At 27.9% G+C, this 25,281-nt stretch overlaps 1 protein-coding gene across 16 annotated transcripts in view; it reads left to right on the top strand.

Moving 5' to 3' along the window:
• The window catches only part of LOC129615394 (EEIG family member 2), a 105,609-nt gene that overhangs the window by 40,954 nt on the left and 39,374 nt on the right, over window positions 1-25,281 (top strand). The window contains exon 1 of one of the 16 annotated variants that reach the window (XM_055530574.1): window positions 8,807-8,855. The exons of 14 other annotated variants lie outside the window; for them this stretch is intronic. The gene's annotated coding sequence lies outside the window, so the exon portion shown is untranslated. Of the gene's footprint in view, window positions 1-8,806; window positions 8,856-17,775; window positions 17,791-25,281 lie in introns of those variants that run through there. One more of the 16 variants, XM_055530576.1, reaches the window with a different exon arrangement.

The following is a 25,281-nucleotide window of genomic DNA, read 5'->3' as shown; positions in this document are numbered from 1 at the left end:
GTCAGTAATACGTTCTAAAAAGGTTCAGTATTATGTACAAAATTATGTTAGTATAAAGTTTTGATTTTGATATTCATTTTAATTAATTAAAATACTTTCTTTTTACTTTAAAATTGTTTAATCGATTTCTGTCGAACGAAAATCGATTATATTTGTTAAAACCTTTTTCTTTATTTATTGTTGCATATTAAGACTACTAGCAAAAGTACATTCTATAGGAATAATAAATTCAAGGCAGCAGAATTTCAAATGGTTTTTCCTTTAATTCAATATAAAATATGTTTATATTTTTAATGAAATGCAGAACATCTATTTCAACTAAATTTGATTTTCATATTCATTTTCATATCACTCGATTTCTGGAACCACAAATATTTTTTAATTCTACACAAACAAGTATGACTTTATGAATTTTCTTGACAACTGTCAATTAAGCATTTGTAAATCACATCAAAAAGTTGGCAAGGATTATATTTTTCATTAAAAAACATTTTACAATATGAATAATGTTAACATTATTCATATCATAAAATGTTTGATGAAGAAATTATGTTTACATTGAAGAATATTTATATTGAAGAATAAAGCTGTTGATTATTTCGGTTTGTTCCCATATGTAAAAGTTTGTGTTGTGAAGAGCAAAATTAACAAACATTAAACGTTCAAATTTAATGCAATGAATTTTTAATACTTATGTTAAATAAAACTATAAAAGAATAAAAAAAGGATCTTAAAAAATACAAGTAAACGTCAACAATTGCAGACAAAATTATTTGTTCTAAATGCAAAAAAAATATATGTAAATAAAAAAGTTCCAGCTCTGCAATGTGATGGAGAATGCAGAAAATGGTTTCATTCGGCCTGTTCAGAAATTGGGGATGAAGAATTTCAAAATCTTCGTCAGAATTCAGAGATTTTCTGGTTTTGCAAAATGTGCAAAGAAAAACGAGCGAAAAGAAAATCATTGAATCTCAATATCAACAACCTCGTACCGAGTCCAGGTCCCAGTCAAGCTGAAACAGGTTTAGCAAATGAAAAAGTAATGATTAAACTTAAAGATTTTGTGCAAAACACCCTCACATGAACATAAGTTGAATGATATTATAATTGAAATAAGAGAATTCAAGGAAGTATTGGATTCATTAGTAGAGGAAAATACGCTTCTGAAAAATGATAATTTTAAAATTGAAAGAAATAAAATTGAGTTGGAAGTACTCAAACAACAAAATTTGCGCAAACAACTTGAAATTTATGGTATGGGAGAGCTGTCTTCCGCTGAAACGTATCCAACTGTCACAAAAATTGTAGCCGAATTGGGTGTTAAATTGGATAATAGTGAGATACAGGATGTCTTTTATCTAAGAAGTTTCTAAGCTGGTGAACCTAAAATAATTGTAGAATTTAAGAATTGGAAGGCAAAGAATGAAGTATTGTTAGCAACTAAAGGTAAAATATTGTGTTCTAATCAAATTTCCCCTAATCTAAATTCAAAACCAAATACGATATTTATAAACGAAAAATTAACACCATACTTTAGTATGCTTTATAAAAAGGCAAGAGATCTGAAGAAAAGTAATAAAATAAAATTTGCATGGGTAAGGGACGGGAAAATACTAATATGTGAAAGCGAAAATTCTAAAATTAAGCATCTATTATCAGATAAATATCTAAGTGAATTCAATGAACGATAATGATTGTGTTTTTCCGATCCCAGCCCAAATTAGAAATATTAGTTGCATAGAAAATGTAAGATTTGAAAATGACTGTTCGTTGAAAATAATGTATCTGAACGTGCGTAGTTCAAAATATAAAATTGACGAAGTAGCTTTTATGTTGGATAACCTAAAATTAACTATCCATGTATTAATATTCACTGAGACACGGATATTAGATGATGAGGTAGATATTATAAATTTAAAAGATTACAACAAAGTATTCGCATGTAGAAAAAACAGACGTGGCGGCGGAGTTGGTATATTCGTACACACTTCCTTGAACTATAAAATCTTACAATTACACTCTGATAATCATATTGGCATCTTATCACTACAAATTAAAACAAAAAAATCTAATGTTCAATGTTTGTGGAATATACAGACCACCTGACAATGATATTGGTGAGATCAATAGATTTTTAGAATTACTTGATGATCACCTACACGAACTTGGTCTTATAACATCTATTGTATTTGGGGATTTTAATTTCAACATAAAAGATGATCATAGCAACATTGTATGTAGATATAAAAATGTAGTACAGGCTAGTGGTTTTCATTTTTGTGATTAATCTACAACTAGATCTGCATCTGATTCCTGTCTTGACCACGTACTTTTGAATGACCTAAAAATAAATACAATAATAAATCATTTAAATATAAATATTTCAAATCATCATGCTCTAATATCTGAGTTTGATTTACTAAATTTTGTAAACAAGAAAGAATTGTCTATTAAAATAAAAAAAAACAAATGTCAATAATATAAAACGTCAATTAATTACAAATGTTATTGACACATCATCAAGCGTGGCCAGCGTACTCGCAACAAATGTAGTAGAAACTATTAAGAAGTGTATCACATATAATTCAAGCGAAAAAACGTGTAATAAAAAAGTAAAAATTAGTAAACCTTGGATTGATACAGAGTGCCTTCAATTAATAAAAATTAAAAATTATTGGTAAAAAAACATATAGGCAATATAGAAAACGATTATTTCAAAACAAAATATCATTTTTAGTTAAATAAACTAACGAGTGTTAAAAGAAAAAAGCGGTCTGAATTTGATTCAAGTAATTTTCATAAATATGCTGGAAATTCTCGTAAAACTTGGAATTTAGTGAAAGAAATTGTGTCAGATGGAAAGGTAAATGAAAATATAAGTGAGTTTTTTGATTTAACTAGCACTTATAATGAAAAAAAAACAAAGAATAAACGATTTCAATGAGCTTTGTAGCAATATTGGCGAAAATATGGCAAAGCAGTTCAATATCATTTACGTTCCAAAATCTAGAACCAACAAAAAATTTCGCTTCAAAAAAGCTACTACATCAAAAACATTAAAACTGATTGAGAAATTAAAAACTACAAATACTACTGATGCGGATGGAATAAGCACATCGTTAATAAAAGTATGTAGATTTGAGTTAGCTCAGCCAATCACTCATTTAATTAATGCTTCCTTAGAACAAAGTGATGTGCCAGAAATCCTAAAATTAACAAAAGTGATTCCTATATACAAGAGGAATGGTGATAAAACCGATCTAAGTAATTTTCGACCTATTTCTATCGCATCAATTCTCAGTAAAATTATAGAAACTTATGTAAATAATCAACTTACTGAATACATGAAAATCAATGATTTACTCAGTTATGTTCAATATGGATTTGAAAAAAGGTCAAATACCAAAGCTGCCACATTTGATGTGGTGACGTACATTCAAAGTAAAGTTTCTGTGGGTCAAAAAGTATGTGTGATATTCTTTGATCTTGCCAAAGCATTTGATTCGGTGGACAGGGCTGTAATGTTAGGAATTTTATTTGAGCGTGGAGATATGGGTGCTGAATACGAATGGTTTAAAAGCTACTTCAGCGATAAATTGCAATTTGCTGAGTGTAATGATGTAAAAAGTAAAATAAACAAAGTTAACTTCGGTGTTATACAGGGAAGTGCACTTGGACCAGCCTTGTTTTCTTGCTATGTTAGCAGCTTTGCACATTTAATCTTAAACGGCAAGCCTTATTTATACGCGGATGATATCGCCATAGTATACGCAGCACAAGACTTATCAACAGTGGAAAATATTGCAAATAGTGACATGGTAAAAATCTATAAATGGATGTCAAAGCATAGACTTACAGTTAATGAAAAAAAACTAAGTGTATGTTAATAAAAAGCAAAAATTCTACCATTGATATTAAGTATAATAATTCTACAATCGAAAATGTTTCTGAATATAAGTATTTGGGTATTTAGATTGATTGCGATCTTACATGGAATAAGCAAATAAGGGAAGTTGCAACAAAGGCAAGTAGAATAGCTGGTGTTTTTAGAAAACTTGGAAAAAGATTGCCAGCGGACACAAAAATTCCAACATTTTTCACTTTTTCATAGCACGATAACGTATAGTATAGAAACCTGGAGAAATACATTTCACAAAAATCTTAATTTGCTACAAACGATACAAAACAAAGCAATTAAAAATTTGTTTGCATTACACAAAAGAATGTCAACAAATTTTATTCATAAGAAATACAACATTCTAAAAATTGTTGACCATAGAAATTTATGCTGTGCAACACATATACGTAACATCAAGGAAAATGAAATAAAAACAAACTTGCAACTTGTCACCAATAATAACTTTCACCAATATCCTACTAGAGCTGCAAACAATATTCGTACTGTATCTACATCCAACTTACTTGAGTCGTCATTTAATATAGGAATTAGGTTATTTAACGAACTACCAACAACAACAAAAAATCTACCCCTGCATGCATTCAAAAAAGCAGTAAAAAACTATTTTATAGAAAAATACGTCAACTTTTAAATCTAAATTCAGCAACTTTTTTGATATTTCAGCAGATCATATTATTTCTTTGCTTTTCATTATAATAATAACTTTCAATTCTCGATTTCCCTTTTATTTTTAAATTCTTAATGTTCTTTTCTGTTCTTTTTTTGTTTTTTTTTTTCTGATATCATTCTCTTTTAAGCTGAGGAATAAACTGTGCTAAACTAAAACTTCTTTATTTATTATGTAATTGTAAATATTTCAAAAATAGTAAATATTGTTACCAATATTATAACTTAAATTTAAATTCAAAAATTATACTCTGTACGAGCTACATATACATTAGCTCTTTTTGAGATACATGAAAAAAAAAAAAGTTTTACGATATTGTTGATATTCTGATTTATTAAAAGGTATACCTACCTATAGAGATACATATTGCAACATATGGTTTGATATTATTTGCTGACGGAGAAATTTATTTCAATGTGATCTCTGGATAAGTTTGGTCAAGTTATTTTTAAATTTTGAATAGTAATTTAATAGTATTTGAATAGTATTTTTACTTAAAATTACTAAAAATTAAATTTAAAAAATTGAATAGTAAATTTATTTTAATTTTTGGAATAGTTTTCTAATTGTAAAGTTATTATATAATGTATGTATATAAAGTTTTTTTTGCTTTCAATTACTGGAAAAGTTCAAAAAGCAACGAAATTTTAGAAATTAAAAAAAAAATTCTGAACTTATAAAGGGTGTCTTAAAATTCACACAAGAAGTAATTTTGATAGAAAACACCAGGTTTATAATTAAAAATTGTAACTTTTTTTATGGACTTATAGTGAGTACACAGTATAAGGTTATGTACGGAATAGCATATCGGCCTCCATGACTTTGCTAGCACATACGCACTCTTTTTTTGAAATTTTCCACGATTGTTTTGCATAACAATGGCTGCATTTTGTTGATACAGCGCTAATTTTCCTTCTTCAAGGCTTGGATGATCGTAGGCTTGTTGACATAAACGTTAAACTTCAAAAAATGATTTTGTTCGAAAAATCAGCACCCACTTTTTGTATTTTCATAATCCATTCAAATGTATTGTTCCTTTGTGTAGCGCTCCATTTTTAATAACCCGGAACAGTTAGCTGTATATTTTTTCTATATTGTACATGTTCAGAAATTGATATTAAAGTACGTAATACATCAAGAGTTTAAAGCTAAAGTCTCCATTTGTTCAAATGCTTGAAATTAAATAATTTATACGTATATAGCTTTTTTGTTAATAGTTTATACAATTTTAATAGTTTATTCAATTCATTTATAAATAGTTTTATATCTAAAGAAATATAAAAAACGAAGCTTTTTGAAATTGGTAGGTGTTTGTTTTAGTATAACTGGAGAGGATTTCAAAATTGTTTTTCATTTTGATAAGGAAAGTTTAACAGAAATCTTTAAGTTATTTTTGTTTTTAGAAAAACGGATAATATTTACACATTTCATGTTTTTTTTTTAAATTAATATTATAACTTCTGCCATTTTAGATACATAATGATTCAAATGTGTTTGCATAAAGTAGATACAAATTTGCGCATACATAATAAATTTAGAAAATATTTATGAACTCAGGTTTAATAAATATTATTTTTGTCAATCAGAAGTTAGTTAAAAAGTCAAGGACGTTTCTTCTTATTATACAAAAATTCTCCTTCGTTTTCTTTTTATGCTCCCCAAATACAAAAAAACAAGCTCTTTTTGAAAAAATCCAATTTGTAGAAAAAATATTTTTGTTATAAAGCAAACAAAGAAAAGCAAAACTCATTTTTAAATATTTCGGGATTTTTAATACTAGGGTAGTAGTACTATAATACTAGAATATTTTAAACTAGAAAAGTAAAGGCTGAGAATAGTATAGAGATTAAAAAAGTTTTATCGGTTTACAATATCATCTAGGGTTGTCAGTGTGATAAAAAAAATTAATTAATTTTTTTTTATATTATTAATAGGTATTGTTATAGTTATTTTCGCCATATGCTATTGATTTTAAAGGATTGTAGGGAAAACATGGTTGCAGATAATTGTTCATTTTATGACATCAATAGCCTATGATGAGCCAGGAAACTTTTGTTCTATCACTTTTGGCTAAAATGTCTTTAAAGGACGTTAAGGATTTTCAATGATAAAAAGATTTAAAAATTTTTAAAACTTATATTTTTTAAATTAGTCAAGGCAAATTAAGGTTTGAAAAGTCATCTTTCTTGTTGCTATTGACATAACAATATCCACCAGATATTTTTGAAAATGAACAGCTCTTTTTTAAAAAACTAATATTTAATATGCAAAATAACAGTTGTTTTTGGAAATTATTGTTATTAAGAAATTATTTTTTTTATTTATTGCAGTAGCTTTTTTAAGCACTTTTCCAAAAAATTTTTGAAAAAAAAAGTGCTTGTTAGTTTTATTCTGTCCGTCCGTCCGTCCGTGGACACTTTTTTTGTTTACAAAACTTCTACACCCTTGAAGATAGAAAGCTGAAATTTAACACCTAGATAGACCTTTACTAGAAACTTATTTCCGTAGAACAAAATTTTTACCTATCTCCCACCCTCTAGAAGTTATATCCCCCCAAAACCCTGAAAATGGCCTTTTTTAACTATTTGTTGCAATGAAACTATAAGCATTTTTGAAATTTTGCAAACGCAGAAAGGCAGTGGCTTGCTTCCTTTAGCGCGGTATACTATAGTTAAACTTTAGAAAAACAAAATGGCCGTTCAAATTTACCGTTATCTAAAGTCCTTTTTTTTCCTAATTTTTGATGTCTAGACCCCAGCCTTTAGCTTTTAGACATTAACAAATAGTTCATTTTGTTAGAAAAAAATTTTTTTCCATCTCCACCCACTCTCAAGTTATCGCCTCTTTTAATTTGTAAAATTTGAATTTTGGCATCTTATATTTCCGAAACCGCAACTTTTTTCAAATTTCTATAAACGCAAAAAACTAACGGTAAATTCCATGACATAAAAAATTTATTATTTTTCTTAACTCACACAATTAAACCTTAAAATCGAGCATTATATTAATCCCATTTTATATTAATTTTTGTTTTATTTCAAAGACTGTGGTAGGTATACATCGTTTGCTTTACAAAGTAAAGTATTTTCACTTGTTGAAGGGAAAAGTTCTACAATACAAACCATTGGTTTGACCCAACTTTATTTACTTTCAATCCAGTAAACCATGCTATATGCTTATCTCTGATGGTTTGGGTAATATAAAAGAAGTTTTTGGATAACTTTATGAAGAATTTATAAGGTTACTATCCTTCTTCTTATTTTAAAGCAAACCTTCACAATTTTTTTATTGTCTTAGAGAATCATTATTAAAAGAAATATTTAAACTTAAAAATTTTTTAACTATTTTTTTGTAAATTAACAAAGTAATCATGACATCTGAGCTACAATTTACAAATAAAGTGCAAAATTAGTTACATGATGCAAATTACAAACCAAAATTTTTCAGTTTAAACAAAAAATTCAGTTTGCAATGTAATTGGTAATTAGCATCCGGAATGCATGTAAATTGTTAAATAAAATTCTTGACTCCGCAAGAATATTAAATCATGTAACACGGGAACGCGATTATTTTTTATTTTATAATTATATTATAATTATATTGTAGATTAATAGTTTGCAATAGAGCTTTACATTGGATTTAAAAGAAAATTTGCCTTCTTTTTTAACTATTCCGTTATTACAAAGTTAAAATGTGAAATATAAAGCTAAGAAAGTCTTTTTCAATCTTTACTAATTTATATTGTCACAAATATTAGTAAAAACAATTCATTCAAGTTGTCTAAATACCATTGGCAACTCAAATTTTAACATGTATACATTTTTTTCATATACATGTGCCTATGTATTTATTTTTTGCAACATTTATAAAAATGGTTAGAATTCAAAATAATCTTTTCATATACATAAAATATAAATTCTAGAATGCGGGTATATCGTATGAATACTTTTTGTTTTATTAATAAAGTATTTCAATATTAATGAAGAATACAATATGTAACTTTCAAGCATTCTTATGACATCATATATAAAAGAATATTCTCTCTATTTATGTTTTGAAATTGATTTTTAATATAAAAATAATATTTTATTATTTGAATTTTAATGCGTAATGTTAACAGTGTTGTATTTTACTTCAAAAGTGAAATATTCATTCCTTTTATCGTATATCAATAAAACTATTTAAAATTAAAAGTTTTGTGTTTTTTATATTTTTACAGCAATCTGTAGGAAGAAAAATTATTATAGCCCGGATATTAAATAATTAAAGGTAAATTCAAATGCATAGATATGAACTCGCTTATATAGGATAATTGCCAAGATTTAAAGATTACAAAGAATATTTAAATTGCTACCCCTAAAAGGAAAGTAAACATAATCGCCATATACTAGTACTCAATTTATTAGAGATTTTGGAGTCCAAAAATGACAATTATAATTAAATCTATTAAAAAATTATATGTTTTAATTTTAGGTATAAACAGTTATTCTGTTAAGATATGATACATTTCTTGTATATTATATGAATGTCAACATAGCAGAATTTTAAGATTATGACAATTTCAAAAAGTTTTTATGCAACTAATTTTCTTTTTAATGAGGTTCGGTTAAACCAATGGTTTGTATTGTAGCATTTTCCCTTCAACAAGTGTCAATACTGCTTTTAAAAACAATCTATTACCTATACCACACTATTGAAATTATTTTTATTCATACACGAAACTATTTCTAGGATTGCATATATTTAGGATCAAGGATTTATGCAGTCTTTGAAATAAAGCAAAAATTGGTTTAAAGAGGGGTTAACATAACACACGATTTTAAGGGTTGATCGTGTGAGTAAGTAATTTTTTAATGGCATGGAATTTAATGGTTAGTTTTTTGCATATATAGAAATTTGAAAAAGCTTGCAGTTTTGAAAATATGAGGTGCCAAATATTCAAACTTTACAAATTTCGAGAGGAGATAACTTGTAAGGGGTGAAGGCGGAAATAAATTTTAGGTTTTTACAACTTGTGGTCTAGAAGACAAACGACATCAAAAATTTGAAAAAAAAAAACCGGATTTTAGATAACGGTAAATTTTAACGGCCATTTTGTTATTTTAAAGTTCAAACATAGTATGCCTTGGTAGAAAAAGGCAGCCAGTATATTTTTGCATTTGCAAAATTTGATAATTAATGCGTACTTCGCTGTAAAAAATGATTAAAAAATGCTGTTTTTAGGGTTTTAGAACGGTATAAATTTTGGGGACGGACGGCAGAGTGAAACTAATAAGCACTTTTTTTTTAAATTTTTTGGAAAAGTGCTTAAAAATGCACATTTTATTTTATTTCTTATGCCATTCCTTAAACACATATACAAAAACGATGCTACGATTTTTATTTTTGCAAAGCTACTAGTACTTTAAATATTCAAAACAAAAATTTTTTGACGTTTTTTTCTTCATTTTTTGTAATTATTATCTTCTTTTAAAATTAATTATTTAAATGTTATTTTTTTGAAATTGATTTTGTACGTTATTTGCGAAATCTGTAGTTGTACGTTATTTGCCAACGGTTATAGTTGTACATTATTTGCCGAACAGTTAGTTTCTTGAACAATATTCAATTAATTTAAAAAATAATTGTGTGTGCATGTTTTTAATAACAATTGTTTTTTAAAATGATCATTTTTTCCCGTCTATGTACCAGATATGATTCTTCACGACATACGTAACTCCAAGAAGGAAGCATTTTCGGCCCCATAAAGTATATATTATATTCTTGCTCAGAATCTAATTCTATAAGTCGATCCCTAAATGTGCCTCCAGTTGGTAGTCGCTAAAGCGCACATATAAAAATTCAAACTTCTAGAGATGTTGAGAAAGGTTTTTAATAAATTAAAGTCTTATTAGGCTTTAAAATTCTTGCATCTCGGAGACCGTTACGATATGACACTGATTCTAAATAAAAATTTTACCCATTTTTAATTCCCTAAAAAATGATGCATGTTCTAAATTTTATTAACGAATTACTATACACGACTTTTAGTTCGGTTGTGACGTGAGGTTTCGAAATTCTTTTTTAGTAGTTCTGAACAAAAATTTAATTCATTTTCAGTGCTCTACAAAATGGTACATATAATGGTTCTTATTACTAACTCCTGTTTGTCCTGTATTTGCGGTTTTGGTTTAATTGTGACGTGAGGTTCCAAAATCTTCTTTTATAGTAATTTCATGAGCTAACTCAGAAAAAACCTTCGAATAGGACAGATTAAAATTCTTGGATTTGGCCCTCCGGTGGGATTTGAATCCCGTTCCCAGGAGTATAAGGTTTAGAAAAAACTTTTGGTTCGCGCTGATTTTGAACTCACTTTTCCAATAACGTATTAAAATAGCTTGTGGGCCGGCATAAACGAAAGTTTTTATTAGGCGGCAACAAAAAAGATTTTCTTAATAAATAATCATTTCACTAATAAATTTACCAAAGTGTTAAAATGTTAAAGTTTAAGATTAATAGGGTGGTGATATTTTTCAAAAAATCAAAATAAACTTTTTTACTTGTTATTTTTATTTGTTTTACTCTTTCTTTGGTCTTTTAAGGTAAAATTAATTTTTTGTTATCAAATATAACATATGTTTGAATATATTTAAACAGGTGAACAAATGTAAATATTGTGAGAAATTAATAAACAATAAAATTAAAAGTTCGATTAAAAAAAGTTGTGTTGTTTTTTAGAATATGTGCGCATGTTAAAACTCAATATTTTTTCAAAATTTTAAAATGTAAGAACGCTCACCTAATAGTTTGCAATTATTTTAATTTTATTTACGTAACTATTAACTTAATTTCATTTACTTATGTATGGTTCTATATCGGATTTTTGGGATAATTTAGGCAATTAATTTATACCGGGTTTTAAGTTTTTTTTCGAAACTTAATAAGTACTGAGTACTTCTGTCATTAAATGGATCATCGAAATCATCATATACTCTACTTCAATTTGTTTTAAATTTTTTTTTTTATTTCTTTTGATTTATTCAGACAAAGAGATTTATGTTTCCTCTTCTCTATAAATATTTTGCCATAAAAAACTAATCTATGTAATATTTGATATGAAACTAATATATTGCAATAAATGATTTTTAAACATAGAACGTTTATTCAAAAAATTCTGTGCCTGACATAAAATCATTGAAATTTCCAGATCGTTTTTATTATTGTTAAAATCTTTATGCGTTATGTTACGCTTTATTATAAGAGTTAATTCAAGTATTATTTAACGCATAATTTAATATTTATAAGTTCAGTAACAGTAAAACGACAAATATGACTCAGTATTTCAATATAAAACGGAGTAATTTAATAAGTATTACTTTCAAAAATATTTTTTTAATTTATTTCGAAATGATGACATACAAACTCTATAATCACAGCTGACGAAATAAGAAAGCAATTCATTTGGAATGTGTTCCATTAAATGCGTAAAACCAACGCATTTCCTAGTATGTCAACCTTTTCTATAATAAACTCCCAGGCGTTATGAGTTAAGTGCTATAACTCAATGGTTACGGTCATTTGAGTTTTTGTTTTTGCATTATTTAATGAACAAACTAATTATAAACTAATAATATTGGAAAACATTGTAGCAAAATGTCCTGATTGTGTATATAAATATATAAAATAATAAAAATTCAAAATTAGGTCAAGTAATAAGCCCTTGACTCGCAAAATATAAAAAAATTTCATCTATATAATTATGAAATGATCATGTGTTTTGAAACAACAAAAAAAAAAGTTTTGCAGCTCTGTATACTTTATCTATCGTCTTGTCTTAGAATAGTAAGTCTGCGCATTGTTCCTAAATAATTTCTTTTCTGTGTGATTTGGTAATGTGATAATGTATGCGAGTTAACAAAAATATTTATATTTTTTAATGGCATGAAGTGTACCGTTAGGTTTCTGTGTTTATAGAAATTTGAAAAAGCTTGCGGTTTCGGAAATATAAGGCACCAAAATTCAAATTTTACAAATTTCAAGAGACGATAAGTTGAGAGGGGGTGGAGGTTTAGAAAAATTTCAGACTTTTACAACCTGTAGTATAGAAAAAAAACTTGATCAAAAATTAGGAAAAAAAAGGATTTCAGATAACGTTCAATCTTGACAAACATTTTGTCTTTTCAAAGTTCAAATATGGTGCCACGCGGTAGAAGAAACGCTGCTTTGCTACGTTTGCAAAACTTGAAAAATGCTTATGGTTTCATGGAGGGATGGGGTATAACTTTTAGAAGGGGTGGGGAATTAAGGTAAACATTTTCTACGGAATTAAGTTTTTTACTAGATAAAGATCTATGTACGTGTATAATTTCAGCTTTCTACCTTCAAGGTTGTGGAAGATTTGTAAACTTGTCTATGAACGAACGGACGGACGGACAGAATGAAACTAATAAGCACTTTTTTTCTATATTTTTTGGGAAAGTGTAAAAAGAAAGTTAATCGAAAATTAAGAATTTCTAAAAGTAATTATAGTAGAGTGACTTTTTATTAATTGAATTGTTTTTTTTTTGCTTTCATTTCAGGTAAAGTTTTATTATTTTTTCTTTGATCACTTTTATTTTTAAATGTATTTATGTAATGACGTAAATAAACCTTACAATTAAAATGCAAACAATATTGAAAAATTCTTCGAGGTTCGTTTGTGCGAAATTTTAACACCACACCTTTTATAGTTTCTGAGATGTAACCAAATAAATTTGGAAGTTGTATGGCAGCTGCCTGACCCTCGATCATATCCCATTTAAATTTGGTTCTGGCATTTACTATAATAAGTTATTTGTGAAAGTTTAGTGCACTTAGTTAAATTTTTGAGTTATTTTGGGACCTGATAAAACATATACTTGAGTCTATATCTCAGAGTTACAACGGTAAGGCAAATTTAGTATACTCTTTGAACATAAGTTCGTACTGGTAAAAGATTTCTCGTTATTATAAACTCTAACGAACAATTTGTAAGAAGAAAGTTAGATAATTAGATTCTAATAATTAGATAATTAAATTCTAATAATTAGATAATTAAATTGTCTTTTTCTTTGTAAAAATTTCTTCGTTTTATTAACTTCGTTTCTTATTTTGTCCCTGTTATGTAAAAACAATTATTCTGAATTCTATATTTTTTATTATTATTTTCTCATTTATTTAAATTACCAAAATAGCTAGAATTCTAATTTTTCAAAACTTAATAATAATGCACATGTATTTGCAAACATTATAGTTAGCATGTAAATATTTTCCCAAACATAACTTTCTCACAATATTTTTAGTAGGAGTCAAATTACATATATTTTGTTTGTTAATTTTACTTTAAGCAAATTTGAAACCTATATGATAGGTAAGTATAAATGCGTTAAATTGCTTACTAGTCTAATTCTGTAGGAAATAATTAATTTTAAGTAGTATAACTTTTGTATAAATAGGTCAGATTTTTTATAAATAAATTAATTAACTTTTAAACTATCTAACAGTCCGGAAATCAGATATATATATTTTAGAAATATTTAAACTCTAATAATTCAGTTCTCTGATGACCTACCGATTGGGGAAAGGGCTTGTTGGAAAGGCCTGGGTGACAGCTTCAATCCTATTGCCTATAAATAGATTTCAGGGTCCCGAATAGACCTTCCAGCCCCTTTTGTGCTAAAACAAACTAAAGGCCCCTAAATGTAGTCAAGTGGGCTACCGTTGAAAAGGTCTCGGCGTGCTCTAAGTTTTTCCGTGGAGATCCTCTCTGTAAATCGATCCTGTTAGACCATAAGCCTTGAAGTAGGTCCAAAGAAGGCGAAAATTGAGAATTAGTTAGAATAAATAGAATATTATTAGAATAAATAGTCTAGTGGGGCACAGTTAAAAAGGTCGAAAAGAAAATTGAAGATTCATAAATATATTCAAGTGGGATACCTATGAGCGGCATGCATATTTGTAGAGCATGCCACTTGATTCATATTCAAGTGGCATGCTCTACAAATATTGTTCGACGAGTTCCCCAAAGATCGATTCTGTTAGGGTTCAAACCCTGAAACACCTCTTAGAAGCGAAAATTCAAAATTCATAAAAATAGTAAAGTGGGGTATTGCTCCGGACCTTATCATTGTACATGGGATAGATCGATGACAGGAAATTGGAGGGCATGAAAATCTTTTAAATTTGGTATTCAAAAGAGATGTCCAAGCAATGACATTGGAATGAAAATATACAAAATATATTTCGGAAGAGACCTCAAGTACAAATATGTAAAAATTTTGGAATTCGAAATTTGGGCGAGACTCTTCGCTCAACTTCCGAAAAATAAAAATGTACGGAATTATATTTTTATAAAAAATGTGATATAATATTCTATATCTCCTTTTCGCCAGTGGTCGAAGTGGGATGCTCAAAGTGGTGGGATGAAAAAAAAAAAAAAAAAAAAAAAGTATTAACTATTTTAGTTATTTTTTAAAAAAATAACTAAACAAAATTTACAAAACTTTGGAAGTAAACTAACGAGAATATTTATATTCAAAATTAAATCAACTAAAAATTGAATCAAAAACTGTGCAAATTGTTACCAAAGAAATGCTTAGACTAATGTAGAAACGAAAATTTCATTAATAGAAAAAAATTATACGTTACTATTTGAAATTGGTCTTATTTAAAAATTTTTTTTTAAAAAAATTTTTTAAATTCATTAGAAAATTTTCTTAAATTTTAAAAAACATGTTCCGGAATGCATTTTTCTCTCCTATTAAGTAGTGGGATGGATTTCCAATTATTTAAAAGTACTGGGATGGCATCCCACTCCATCCCGCCTCACTTCGAGCACTGCTTTTCGCATTCCGATAGAATGCGGAATCGTCAATCTCTCGGTCTTTGTTTATGTTTTGTCCCAGTTGTTTGTGTTTAGTATTATATGCTTCGCCATCATGCCGCAAGGCCTAGTTATCCCAATATAGTTGGAAACTAAAAAGGCATATATAATTATTATGATGAGAAGAAATTTTTTTATGGTTTAAGTATCTAATATAAATGATCTAATCAAGACTAGACTAGAAAAAATTATTTTTTTCTTTTAGTCCGCCAGAAAAACGTATTTTTTTTATAAAAATTTCTTTTATTCTATATTTTAATTTACATTTTTTTGTGAAATAAAAATTTTGTTAAAACTATTCACCTAAACACCACTAGTGTTTCCATATAAGTGAAATGACTAATAGCAAAGGCATAATATTTATAAGACAGTTCAACACGAGCAGAAAAAATTTTTTTCAATTTTTATAATCGGGGACCAAACATTGGGAGAACATAATGTTAAAACACTAGCAATAATTTACTCCCTGTGAGTTATGGATACTGGAATATAATAAATAATCTTTTTCTTTTTTTATACCCTGCACTTCGTGAAGGGTATATTAACTTTGGTATGGAGTTTGTAACTACTTGAAGGAGTCATCTGCGGTATGGACATATATATATATTCTTGCTCAGCGTAAAATGTCCGTCCGTCCGTCCGTCCGTCCGTCCGTCCGTCCGTCCGATCGCACGATAACTCAAAAACGAATAATGCAATCGACACCAAACTTACACAAATTGCTTCTTTTGTGCCAAGGACGAACCCTATTGTTATTGGACCAATTCGGACAACGGGTTCGGTTAGCTGCCATACAACTCAAAGAGTTTATTTTAATTATTTCAAAAACTAATAAAGGTACAAATATAAAATTTTGTATACATGTGTCCAATTATATTCTACACATGCTCTAAAAATTTTAATGAGATAGCTGCACCGGTTCGGGTGGCTGCCATACAACTCCAAAAGCAAATTTTTTATATTCGGCAAAATAATAAAGTCAGATTCATGAAACTTGGCAGTCGTGTGTCCAATTATAGGTCAAAGATATTTCTGAAGTTCTGGTGGAATTGCTTGACAGGTTCGAGTGGCTCCCATACAAGTCCAAAAGCTTATTTTAAATATTTGGAAAAATAATAAAGTCAGATTCATGAAACTTGGCAGTTGTGTGTCCAATTATAGGTCAAAGATATTTCTGAAGTTTTGGTGGAATTGCTTGACAGGTTCGAGTAGCTCCCATACAAGTCCAAAAGCTTACTTTAAATATTTGAAAAAATAAAAAAATTAGATTCATGAAACTTGGCAGTTGTGTGTCCAATTATAGATCAGATATACCTGCGAAGTTTTAGTGGAATTGCTTGACAGGTTCGGGTACCTGCCATACAACTCCAAAAGCTAATTTTAAATATTTAAAAAAATAATAAAGTCAAATTCATGAAACTTGGCAGTTGTGTGTCCAATTATAGGTCAAAGATATTTCTGAAGTTTTGGTGGAATTGCTTGACAGGTTCGAGTGGCCCCATACAAGTCCAAAAGCTTATTTTAAATATTTGGAAAAGTAATAAAGTTAGATTCATGAAACTTGGCAGTTGTGTGTCCAATTATAGGTCAGATATATTAGCGAAGTTTTAGTGGAATTGCTTGGCAGGTTCGGGTACCTGCCATACAACTCCAAAAGCTAATTTTAAATATTTGGAAAAATAATAAAGTCAGATTCATGAAACTTGGTAGTTGTGTGTTCAGTTTTAGGTCAGACATATCCGTGAAGTTTCTATAGAATGGTTTCACAGGTTTGAGTAATTGCTATACAACAATGAAAGGTGCAGGGTATAATTCAATCGGTTCATACCGACTGAAACGTTTTTACTTGTTTTTGCTTATTGTTGCTATACACTGCATAAATGTGTAGGCACATGTTCATATACATGATGTATGTAGTTATTTTGCTTTAAAAATGTACATGTCAGTCGTATGTACTTATTGATATTTCTTTGTAGTAGTGTGCTTTTAACTGTATGCATATATTGCTATGTATGCATGCTATTAAATGCCTGAAATAAGGTAAAGAACAGAAAAAATTTTAAAATTTTTGGAAGTTTTACGATTTTTAATCTTTTTTTTAAGAATTATTTCAGGAATTTTATTTTGACATTTTCAGGATATTATATTTAAAAATATTTATCAAAATCACTCAAATAGAAAAAAAACAAAAACTGATTTGATAATAACAAATTTTTTAATTTTTTCAAAATATGGAGCTAATTTTGAATTAGACACAGTGTTACTTTTGAAGTCTTTCGGTATTCAGTAGCAGTTCATTAAAAATAATTCCAGGATCGCTAAGCGGTAAAATAATTTTATTTGTTGTTTAAAATTATATTTAAATTTGAATTTAGTGAATAATTTTGTGAATTTTTATTAAACATATCGAAGATTTATAATTTATATTAATTAAATTTAAGTATAAAATAACGGTGCTTTTGAAAGAATAATACTAAAGTTTATTAAAAAGAAAAATTGCTTGATAAATTAGTAAGATTTGGTGTATTTTTTTAAGTTTTTGTTCTATGCATATTTAAATAAAATATAATAATGTATTTGATTACTTTTATGTAAATAGAAAATGGCGTCGAAGGTTGCATTTCTATAAGAATCAGTAGTTTACGAGAAAAGGCGAACGTAAATGCTGTACCTACGTTATTTTTCCAAAGAACGGGGTAACAATAAAGCATATTATTAGCTTTAAAAAAACTGGATTCAAAATTTTATTTCTTTATGTAAATATGTTATGTATGTGTTTTTTTATGTAAATATGTTTTTGAAAACAAATTCTTATTATGTATGTAGTAAGTACTTTTGTTTTACCTAAAACACGAAATAAATAACCATGAACATTTGTAATTCATACAGGAAATACCCAATATAAAAATATATTTCTTAACAAAAAGTATGATGATCAATTTTAAATACACCGTATGTATGTATTAGTAAATTGTGTATTACAAAGTCTTGAGAATAAAGATGCCTGTGGTATTACGCAGTCTTATATAAAGATGTCTGTGGATCTTCTATATGTCCTAAATATGTGAACAATTTAATGCATACAGACATACCAAAATAAAACACAAAACGCCAAACAAACAGAAGCAAAAAAAAATTGTTAAATAATGAGAAAAAATTAAAGGAAGAGAGTAAGAATAAGAAAATGAACATAAAACACTAAAATTGTACTTATGTTCTGCCTATGTGTGGTATCCCATAATTGATTTTTAATCAGAAATTTATCTTGTTTGTACAATCTTTGTATTTTTAAAGTCTTTGCTAATAGTGAATGAAACTTCTGAAGAATTCAAAAAGCTGTGGTATTGAAATGTCACACAAACGAATATATTAGTAGAGGCAATAAGTTTGATAGTAGTTGAAATTGATTAGGTCCTTCTGGTAGCTGCCATGCAAAAGTTATTTGGCATTATCTCAAAAATTATTGGAATTATAATATAGAAATCTCGATTTCTATTATTAGGAATGTCATGTGTGATAAAAGTCGTTGAAATTTCTTGTTGGTAATAATAAGGTAATATGGCAACTTAAAAACATAATCTGTCCCATAGTTAGCTATGGGATATTCATAAGTCGCACTTGAAATAACAAATTCGTATGGGTATCACAGAGTTGACACGGTCAATCCTATTTTTTCTAGTTTTGAGATACATATTCTTATAATTGTCCATAGAAGATTTTTAAATTTGGCTTAAAAAAGTCTGGGATAGATCTACTGTCACCATAAAGTTTTAGTTAATTTGTGCCTGATCTCCTTATTACTCCATTATTGTTTCAGCAGGTGTTCTTTAGGGCTAATATTAAGAACTTGAGATCAAAGGAACATTCACTATGACGCTATAGATTATGGATTTATGACCCTATAAAATGTTGTGTTATGTCAACTGTAATTTTTAGTACATTTTTATCAGCTGTAGTGGAATTATTAGTAGATAAGTGTCACTTTCTTTGGCTGAGATTGTGTGCGTGATTCTTTTTTTTTTAAATATTATTTATTGGTGTTGACTTTACTTCCATTTTTCGAAGTTCGTCTGAAAAAGCTTAAGTGTATTAACCGCATGCGTATAAAAATTCAGCCTTCTATGTTCAAGGCTCAAAATAAAAATTTTTGGAAAAGTACTAAAAAGTTATTGGTGCAATAAGGCCTCGATTATATTTAAGTTCTACGTTAGTTACGTTTATCTTATCAACAAAGTTTGTTAAACAATGCAGTAATGGGTTTTTTTTAATGAAAAAAACCTTTATTTAGTTTGATTTTCTTAGACAAAAGGGTTTTGTCAATTGTGAATATTTTTTATTTACAATTGTGAATGTCAAGAACCGATAGAAATTTATAAAATTTTTTTAAAAAGCACTGAAATAAATGTTCGTATGCAGGTTACACTTACTCCAACTAAAATTGTTTTTGTTCAATAACATAAATGAAAATCTATTTTTAAACGGAAATTTCATACTTTATACTAGATTAATTTTACTTGCACTTAATTTCGTTATGAAGTCTATAAATAATTATTTAATACATAGTATTATTCATAAGATTGTTATGACTTTTATAAGCATATTTATTATTGCTATACTATACTAAAAATTTGAGTAACCCTCTATTATTTTTTTTACTTATTAAGAACAATAATTATTATGAAATCACAAATATTTTTTCTGTACTCTGAAATCACATATGCAACGTTATTCCACAGGTCATGTAAGTTCAAATTTCATATTTACCATACTTTGTATTGCATCAAAGACATTATAATTACAGCATTTCTACAGCATTTTTAATTCCTTACAATAAGAAAATTTAGTATATGAAACCAATTTAAATAAAATATAAATTTTTGCGTTAGAAAAACGAAAGAAAAAAGTGATTTCGACATGATGTTGATGTCTATGAATTCAACCTTCTATTGTGCCGAACAGTCTGTTTATACTAAACCATTCCATTAAGTTGTAATAGTTCGCAAATAAAAATTTTTCTGATTTTTTATCGCATCTAATACATTAATTAAGGTTTAGGATTTTTACTATGGAGAGGAGTTTCGAATTTTTAAATATATTTAAGGCAATAATCGACTGATATCCTTGAAATTTTGTACCTTACCTCAGGACTTAAAGAAACCAGCAATTATACTTTGAGAAAATTAATTTCTAATAACCAGAATTCTTTAAATACTCGAAGTTCAGATTTTTTATTACTATATCCAATAAAACGGTTTTCCCACAAATTTCATCGTAATCGTAAAATCACAAGTAAGTTTCACTTCTCTTTATAAAATAAATTTGTCGTTGCTTAGTTAACTTCCCACATACTTTATTTTCTCTTCAATATAAAATTTTGTTTTGTTTTTTTTAAAAAAATAATCAAGTTGAAATTAAATATAAACAAAAAGGAACATAAAAGTTATTTTCATAAATGACACTATTTTAATTTATATTTTTTTTTTAATTTTAATTGAATTTATATAATAAAATTTAAATAGAAAATTAAATTGTAACATTGAACTTTGATGGTCGACCAGACTACTTTGAAATTGCCATATTTTACTTTAAAAGTTTTACTAAATTATTGTAAAAAATATTAATTTTTTATTACTCTTATGAATAATAAAATGGACGAATTTGTGTAATTATCTTCACAGACACTTATGTGTATACGTGTAACTTAAAAAATTTATTATTAATTAAGTCATTTTATCGTCGAATGAACTTTAAAATTATATCGACTTGTGTTTCGTGAGAAATAAAAAATTTCCAAGTAATTTAATAAATTTTCTTTTTGTCTTGATTGCACTTTTTCAATAATTTTACACATATATTTCAGTTGAAAGCTGTTACCCATATATTTCATTTTGTGATTGAAATGGCGTTGTATTTCTGTGGAGAAAACTTTGCTTGTGTTTTCAATCTATCTATCCGTTCGTCCGCGCCTGTTCACAAAATTTCTAATAAGAAATAGAAAGCTTTGGATCTCTTATTGTCCGACACTCTCAAACTTCTATAAAAGTAAAATTGTTACAGTAATATTCTTTTATCTAAAAATACATATCTTTTATCTCAGCATCTGCTCAGAGAAGAAGGGGGGCATAGAAGGTGGATTTCCCCCAGTTTTATAAATCGACAATGTATAATAATTGCATTCAATTTTTACTTATGTTGCTTTAAGAATATTAATACTTTAAATTGCTTAATTTACTCAAAATTATGTAATATGTCTAATGACTTTGATAAAATGACTAATGTCATTGTGTATTCAAAGCATTCTGAAAAATTAAAACAATAAAGCTCATCGATCCGAGCAGAGCTCAACGTCCATGCTGTAATATATTTGTAGGCGCAAACTCGAGAACTTTTCGTAAAATTTGGGGTGGGGGGGGGGCACCCGAAAAAAAAGTACCAAAATATTGTATTGTTATCGAACTTCGGACTCCATTCACAATTTGAAGCACACCAATCGGACATGTAGAAATAGCTCAAAAATTGGTTATAAAATCTCAAACATCCGATGTGAGTTAATACAAGGGTTGTAAAAAGTAAAGGTAAAGTAAAAACTTGGTTGATCGCCTAACTGACTAGGACCGTATCTGAAGTGTTCCCATTGAATAATATTTTTCTTTTTTTGTTAAATTTTTGAGTATGTATTCTCATTTTATTAAGTATGATTTCAAAGGTCAAAAATATATTAAATAAAATAGTTTCGGTGGGAACGCATAGAAGGGAAATGTAAAAAAACTGTTTTTAGAGAGATGTCGATCTGTGTGTGCACGCGTGTATTCTGCTGGACCGATTTTAATGAAATTTTAAATGTGAGTTCTTTGATCTACTGTATGGATAGGTTACGCCTCGGGAAGCGAAACCTTTTGCAGACCGATTTTACATTTTTACGCATATTAAAAATTTACAAGGATATAAAATTTTAAGGATATCAGTCGATTATTGCCTTAAATATAATTTTCTTAAAATTTATATAAATACTGAGTACTAAAATAAAGACCCTACAAATTTTTTTGGAAATATTAGGCATCGAAAACCGAAATGGGGGCCGATTTTACGTTTTTTACCATATCAACGGAACTAATTGATGAAATTTCTTGAAATTTAATATTTGAATTCTGGTTGTTACCAAAATCAGCTGGCGAATGGCAGAAATCGAAATATTACTAAGAACCGAATTTTCATTTATCGGAAAATGTTAATTAAAAGCTTACTAGTGTCTCTAAAATTGTAAAGAATTGTTTAAAGGGGATTTTTCTTAATTTTCTGTAATACTTTCACTAATCTAGACAATATACATTGCGGATTATGTATTGATCGCATCAGATTTTTATCGACCGCATTGTATACATTGGGGTAGGTTATGTGTTGACAACAAATTTTGCATATCGAGTTTTCGGGGGGAACGCACTTCTCCATGGAAGGGAAGTGTAAATAAACTATTTTTATCAACTTGTTGGTCGGTCGGTATGTCTATTTTATATGCGAGTTTGTTTTGGCTATGTCTCGGATTGATCAACTTTAGGCCTTACGAACTGGATTTTTTTGTGCCAATTTTAGATTTTTGCCTATACAAACAGAAAAGATGAATCAATTTCCTTGAAATTTAATATTTAAATTTGGAGCGTTAAAGCAATGAACATATAAATTTTTTGAAACGATCGGGGCTCGGCAACCGAGCTAGGGACCGTATATACATTTTTTATCATATTTGTGGAACAGATTGTTAGAATTTCCTGCAATTTGATATTTGAGTTCTGGTTGTTGCCAAAACTAATTGGCCAGCATTTGAGGAAATTCGGTTGGCACAAAACAAAACTCCACTAAAAGCCAAATTTACATTTTGCGGGGTATGTTAACTAAAAGCTTACTAAAGCCCTAAAAATTGAAAAGAAGTATTTAAAAGGTATTTTTATAATATTCTGTAACATTTTTACTGAAGAAGACATACTTTATTAATACTAATAATGTATATTGAGGTCAGTTATGTGCTGATCAAATCGGATTTTTTTAATAATGAAATCAAACATTTTTCTCTGATATTCATTACCTTCCTTTTGCAAGACAAGAAAGATCGAATGCGTTCAAATTTACAATTAATTTTTTTTAAACGAATTTCGCTAGTGAATTTACAAACCGATGTTTTTTTTTTGAAAATTTAATCAATGAATGTTCAAACAATACGTAGAATTAGCCGAATTAAAAATACTAGTCAGTTGGTTTACACACAAATAATTTCCAAAACTCTTTACGATTTTCATACAAATTTGGAAATTATTTTTTTTACTCTCTGAGTTTGGTCGTCTTATATATAGTATTAATGGTATTAATAATTTCAATAGACATCGCTTTTATATTTAAAACCTAAATCTACATTTTATGCAAATTTTTAGTAAGGGAAATGTGGTATTTTGTAAACCATGTGTGCATGTGTGTATATTGGCATATTGATTAACATAACACTGTGCCACCACAGTAATTGTGTTTTATTTTATTTTTTATAGAATATTTTAACATTGTAAAGCCCAATTGAATCACATTTTAGAATACTGCTAAAAGCAAAAAGTCTAGTATAACTATGTCAATTTATAGAAAGAAAAAAAGATATTGATTTTTTATTTGCACATGTTTGTGTATGTTCATTTACATACATATATAGCCTTATTTTTATATTTAAATATAACATGTACGTCATGCAAAGTTAATATAGGAAATAAAGGATTTTTTAGATTATTAATTAATAATCTAGAACGTACGTAAGTTTTATTTTAAATAATTATTTATAATTTTCCAATGGTCATTGTTGTATTTATAGGTCATGTAATGTGACACACTTAAGATTTATGAAAATTAGTTGAGGCACATTTAATACTTACATAACACTGTTTTGCCAGTTATTTAGAGGAGTATACCTAGAGGAAATAAAACTGAGTACGATTGATATTAAAGATTAATCCAGAAATACTAAAGTAAATAAGTATAACCAAAAAATTAAAACTTGACACTGATATGATTTTTTACCCATCGCATTGTATACAATAAAGTAGGTTATGTGACGGCACCAAGTGGATGGCGAGTTTTCGATGTGAACGTACTTCTCCATACTATTGAATCGTGAACAAACTACTTTAAGAGAGATGTCGGTCTGCCGGTCTGTGTGTGCAATCGTGTATCTCAAGTTCGGTTGAACCGATTTTGATGAAATTTTATATGTCAGTTTATTTTGACACGGATTGATTTAGCATATAACTTTTTTGTGTATATAAAGAAAATTTAATATTCAAATTCGGTGTATTAAAACAATGAATCTTTGAATCTTTTTAAAAGATAAGGCCTGATTTTACATTTTTTACCATATCTACGGAACGGATTGATGGAATTTCTTGAAATTTGATATTTGAGCTCTGGTTGTTACCAGAGAAACTAATTGTTATACTTTTCAAGGAATTCGGGTGGCACAAAGTGGAATTCTACTAAGAGCCAAATTTACACTTTTCTACCTATGTTAATTAAAAGGTTGCTGATCTTCTTAAAATTGAAAGGAACTGTTCAAGTTTCAAGTGACTTCCTTAAAAGTGAAAGGAAATACATTTTACTCTTTAGGCAATACACATTCCGGTCTGTTATGTGCTCACCACCTCAGATTGTTTTTTTTATTTTTTGCTTAAGTGTTTTGTCACAAAAGTTTTTGTTGGGCTTCATTCTTTTTAATAATTAAACTTTAAATTAAATTTTAATTTAAAAATTTCTAAGCCAATGAAAATAAAAATATTATTTTAGGTATTA

This window comes from Condylostylus longicornis, unplaced genomic scaffold (assembly GCF_029603195.1).
Source record: "Condylostylus longicornis isolate FDR11 unplaced genomic scaffold, ASM2960319v2 ptg000135l, whole genome shotgun sequence".
In the NCBI taxonomy this organism is placed as follows: Eukaryota; Metazoa; Arthropoda; class Insecta; order Diptera; family Dolichopodidae; genus Condylostylus; species Condylostylus longicornis.
Note: the sequence above shows the minus strand (reverse complement) of the source record. Positions and strands in the feature narration are given on the sequence as shown.